Below are 6,000 nucleotides of genomic sequence, written 5' to 3' on the forward strand. Positions count from 1 at the left end.
TCTTCCATCTCCACTTCAAACTGCCTCACGCAAACGCAGTCCACAACTCCACCTAAACTCTAGGCGTCGACGATCCAAAACATCGCAAAAGCCTAACTCACTGCTTCCTAGCGGTGCACCCTCGGTAACGTATAGTACGCTTTTAAGGGGAAGCATCGCGGAAACAACTAATCTCCATCAAAGACTAAACCATTTACAAATCTTTTAAAAACAAGACTTGCGTGATTAGAAGATTCATAAGAACTCACCCTTCAAGCCCGTCCACAAATCCATAAGTAAATCACTGCAAAGAGCACGACATTAATCCACGACATATTGATACGTCGATGGACCGCGCTGTTATCATCCAAACTAGCCGCTGGTGTGCCGCAGTGTCTTCACACAACACTGGTAAACAAACTTGGCCTCCGATTTTGATTGACGCCCCATCGAGCCAATAGCGAAGGAGCAGCGCCCTCATCCAATGCGCTTTTAAAACTCGATATGGTTCCGCCCTCTCAACAATTCATGAATGAACCCAGCCATAAAAGACTCGTGAATGAACTGAGACAGACATGCTTGCAAATTAAGTTAAGATTAAGAATTTTAGAAGTTAAGATTCCTAACATGTATTTAAACAAATTAAGTAAAGCCCATAACAAACATTTCATTCATACAGTTTCCATTAAGTAGTGAATTAAGCGTTTGATGTTGGGATTTGATATAATAAATAAATAAATTGACAAATAATAATAATAATAATAATAATAATAAATGAATTAATAATAATAATAAAATAATAAATAAATAAAATAAATAAAAACCTCTGCCAGATCTGATAGCATTTAACTTCTGTAAAGACTACTACCCAACCAGTGAGAATTTAACACAAAAGTCCAATCGTAATACGTCAATGACCCATACTTGCATATACAGTGCCATATGTAACTTATAATGGCACGCCGGCTGGAGGTGAAAATGGTAAAGAAACTAACTTTTCGCTTGACTGCATGAATAGGACATTTAAATAAATCTTCAAGAAGAATTTCTAGGACCACCAGACAAGCTACACCCCATATCCCCAGCTCTGCATCCACCTGCTATCCTGTGGGGGAACAAATGCCCACCTCGATCATCCTCGCAGACTGCGACAACGAAGCTCACAATTGTCCATGCTCTTATTAAGATGCCTTGCATTAGATATCAGCTAAAACAATTTTGTCATGTTTGCTATACATGTATCATGTTGTAAATTAAATTTCTGATTTTTTTTTCTTGTTTCTCATTCCAGACATTAGGACAGCCGGCCCAGAAGCTGACCTTCATCCAACCTATTACACTCCACATCCATTCCAAATGCAATCACAATCTACACAAGGATGCATTTCCAATCATACAGCCCACATCCATAATGCCATATTCACACTAGTCTTCGGGTTTTGAGATTCTCTGAATTACCATCAGTTGCAATCCCACTATCCACCTCACCATATCTGATCTGACTGGAGGAACACTATCTCTCTCCATTAAGCAAGCAAACCGATTATTTCGGCAAAGCATGTCCTATATACATTTTCGACATCCCTTACCCCACTCACACAATTCAAATGTTTTAAGTGTAAGCACAACTTAAACTATCCCATACACCCATACATTTTCACTCACCACAGTTCCAACTTATTTAGGGGTTGCCTAAATTTTTCTATTACTGCAGCAGGGATGCTCTAAGCAAGCTCTATACACTTACAAGTCCAATAACACTCGTCACACTGCCCTGCACTAATACAGCAGTAAATGCTTCTGCAGGAGCACACATTGTCTCCATACTGATCCTCTGCAGCAGCAGAATCGCTCCACTGTGCCATCCTCACCCATTGCACCTGTAGCTAAGCCCTTATTCACTTCCTCTCTACATATCACTACTAACAGTATTTAATATTCTTGCGAGAGCATTCAAAACTCTCCAATACCGATCACTACTGCACCTATCCAATAGCAGTAGCGCTCCGCTGAGCTACACTCACCATAGCATCACAACAACCGCAGTGACACTCTACCTGAGCCCCTACTTACTTTCATCTCCACACATCACTTCTGATATTTAATATTTTTGTGGGAGCACCTATAATGCTCCAATACTGACTACCACCGTACCTGCAATAGCAGAGATGCTCAGCCAAGCCTTATTCTCCCATTGCACCACTGTCACAGTGCAGCTCCTTTCCTTCCCACTCCCCAACACTGCACAGCAGTTATACATTTTCGGGAAAGCGTACCCGCCTCCCGAAATTGACTTCCACCACACCTCTGCAACAGCAGAGAAGCTGCAGAGCTTCTTTTCCCCCCCGCTTCACTGTCGCAGCAGTGACGCTCTGCCTGAGCTCACATACACTTCCATTCAACATACCACTATCGACACTTCACAACAGTTTAAACGCCTCCATAAAAGCGTTTACTCGTTATTATCGTCTAGCTCAATTACACGTAACAGCCTCAGCGTGATGCATGTATACATTTGGAGAGGATATCAATTCATCCTCACAGCTCGCACTCACGACATCCACTATCTTGAATACAAGGACAGAAATTTAATTCTGCCTGTTCCCCAACCCCCCCCCCCCCCCCCCCCCCCCGTCTTTCAGCGCTCCCAGTTCAGCAGATAATCTCCCCCTATCTCTCTCCCAAGAGTGCCTGAACCCCGACCCCAACAGGAGCACGACTTTTTTTTCCCCAAGGCTACCAGTATAAAATCTTTTCAGTCTTCACTTCCTTCCTGCGTCGAGTTTCTCCGCACCTCCTTCTTCTCCTTTCTAGCGTTGAGTTCCTCCGCACCTCCTTTCCTTCCTTCAAGCGTCGAATGCTTCCGCTCTTTCCTCCATCCCCTCCCACTCTCCCCCACCACCTCAACATCTTTTACTCCCTACCCCTTTCCAGCGTCGAGTTTCTCCGCTACTTTTCTCTTTTCAGCGTCGAGTTGCTCCGCTACTATCTCTTCCTTCTAGTGTTGTTCTTCCGCTACTCTCATCTCTTCAGCCTAAGTATCACCATTCAAGGCCTGACTCCCCCGGAGTCAATCAATTACCCCAAACCCCCCCCCCCCCCGCCCCCAAAACAGACAACTTTCTTGTTTTCTAGCGTTGAGTTCCTCCGCATCTCCTATTCTATGTTCTAAAGCGTTGAGTTCCTCCGCACCTCCTTTCCTTCCTTCAAGCGTCGAATGCTTCCGCTCTTTCCTCCATCCCCTCCCACTCTCCCCCCACTGCCTCAACATCTTTTACTCCCTACCCCCTTTCCAGCGTCGAGTTTCTCCGCTACTTTTTTCTTTTCAGCGTCGAGTTGCTCCGCTACTATCTCTTCCTTCTAGTGTTGTTCTTCCGCTACTCTCATCTCTTCAGCCTAAGTATCACCATTCAAGGCCTGACTACCCCGGAGTCAATCAATTACCCCAAACCCCCCCCTCCACAATCGACAACTTTCTTGTTTTCTGGGGTTGAGTTCCTCCGCATCTCCTATTTTATGTTCTAAAGCGTTGAGTTCCTCCGCACCTCCTTTCCTTCCTTCAAGCGTCGAATGCTTCCGCTCTTTCCTCCATCCCCTCCCACTCTCCCCCCACTGCCTCAACATCTTTTACTCCCTACCCCCTTTCCAGCGTCGAGTTTCTCCGCTACTTTTTTCTTTTCAGCGTCGAGTTGCTCCGCTACTATCTCTTCCTTCTAGTGTTGTTCTTCCGCTACTCTCATCTCTTCAGCCTAAGTATCACCATTCAAGGCCTGACTACCCCGGAGTCAATCAATTACCCCAAACCCCCCCCTCCACAATCGACAACTTTCTTGTTTTCTGGCGTTGAGTTCCTTCGCATCTCCTATTTTATGTTCTAAAGCGTTGAGTTCCTCCGCACCTCCTTTCCTTCCTTCAAGCGTCGAATGCTTCCGCTCTTTCCTCCATCCCCTCCCACTTTCCCCCCACCTCCTCAATATATTTTACTCCCTACCCCCTTTCCAGCGTCGAGTTTCTCCGCTTCTTTTCTTTTTCAGCGTCGAGTTGCTCCGCTACTATCACTTCCTTCTAGCGTTGAGTATTCCGCTACTCTTACCTTTCCAGTCTAAGCTTAGACTCCCCCGGAGTCCTGCCCAGCCCACCTCCTATAGGAGTCTCCACCACCCCCTCCCCATTTAGACTCCTGTAGGAGCCTAATCTTTCAGCTCTAACTTCCACGGAGTTACCCCCAGAGCTAAGACTCCCACGGAGTCCCCCCTCCCCTCTCTCTCTCGCCCCGGCCAAATATGCATCTTTCCTACCTTTTAGCGTTGAGTTTCTCCGCATCTCCTGTCCTATATTCCCTAGCGTTGAGTTCCTCCGCATCTCTTTCTCTTCCTTCCAGCGTCGAATGCTTCCGCTCTTTCCTCTCCCCCCTCTTACAACTTCTCTCCTCTCCCCACCCTTAACTCCCAATCCCCCTTTCAGTTGAGTTTCTCCGCTACTTTCTTTCTTCAGCGTTGAGTTTCTCCGCTACTTTACTATTTTCAGCATTGAGTTCCTCCGCTACTCTTTCTATATTTCAAAAACATCACTCACCAATCTGACTCCCAAGGAGTCTTCCCACGTTCTGACTCCCCCGGAGTCCTGCTCAGCCCACCACCTACAGGAGTCTCCACCTCTCCCTCCCTTCCCAGACTCCTGTAGTAGTCCAATCCTACAGCTCTAACTCCCACGGAGTTGACCCAGAGCTCTGATCCCCATAGGTTTCTTTTCTTTACCTTTCCAGCGTCGAGTTCCTCCGCATCTCATGCTCTCTTCTTCCCAGCGTTGAGTTCCTCCGCACCCTCTTTACTTCCTTCCAGCGTCGAATGCTTCCGCTCTTCTCTCCACCCCCTCTATAACCCCTCTCCCCTACCCACTACATTCCACTTTCCCAGCGTTGAGTTCCTCCGCTACTTTCCTATTTCTAGCACCAAATCCCTCTGCTACTCTCCTTTCTTCCGTTAGGCTCCCCAACCCTGCCTCCCCGAACCCAACTCCAACAGAGTCCCCAGCCTCTCCTAAGAATCAGTTTCAACTTTTCTCCTGCAGTAACCTATCTCACTTCGATTTACATTCAGCAGCCGGATATGGCACTGACCTCTCGCCTTTTGGGGGGCACTTCAATACGCGGCTGCTGTCCCGAGATGAAAACCTTTGCCTTTTGGGGAGTTCTCGAGACCTACCTGACCTCGAATTCCCCTCTCGCCCTTCTAACGGGAGGGAGCCCCGGGCTCGAGGATATTACGAGCTCAGGGCTCTCTCCCGGGACAGCATGCCAAATACGCTTTATTGATTATCAGCTAAGTGTGAACTCTTGAAGTGTGGTTTATTCATAAACTAATTTCGAGAGGATCACGTGCTTATAATCAACACGGCTGGCTCCTTGTTAGCTCCGTAATCAGCCCTATTAGATGATTACGGAAGCATTATAAATAACCTGAGTTTTCCACTCCAGTTATCTTCGTCTTGAAGCTCCCCCCTTCCACCCCTACATCCTCCCACTTTTTCTGATCGGGCGACACGGTGGCCCAGTAGCTAGCACTGTTGCCTCACAGCAAGAACACCGCTAGTCCAACCCATTGGGCTGGTTGGTGTTTCTGTGTGGAGTTTGCATGTTCTCCCCGTGTTCGCGTGGGTTTTCCCCGGGTTCCCCGGTTTCCTCCCACCGTCCAAAAACATAAACCATAGCAATCGACTAAAACAAATTATCACCCAATACAACCTGAGTTTACACTTCTCACGGTGACCAGCAGGGGAGTTCTCGAGACCTACCTGACCTCGAATTCCCCTCTCGCCCTTCTAACGGGAGGGAGCCCCGGGCTCGAGGATATTACGAGCTCAGGGCTCTCTCCCGGGACAGCATGCCAAATACGCTTTATTGATTATCAGCTAAGTGGGAACTCTTGAAACAAAAATAAAATCGGCAACACCGAAAAACCAAAGAATCCAATATTTTATACTTAAAAAATCTCATGACAACAAACTTTTCTATTGTTTCTA

Source organism: Danio rerio, chromosome 11 (assembly GCF_049306965.1).
Source record: "Danio rerio strain Tuebingen ecotype United States chromosome 11, GRCz12tu, whole genome shotgun sequence".
Classification (NCBI taxonomy): domain Eukaryota; kingdom Metazoa; phylum Chordata; class Actinopteri; order Cypriniformes; family Danionidae; genus Danio; species Danio rerio.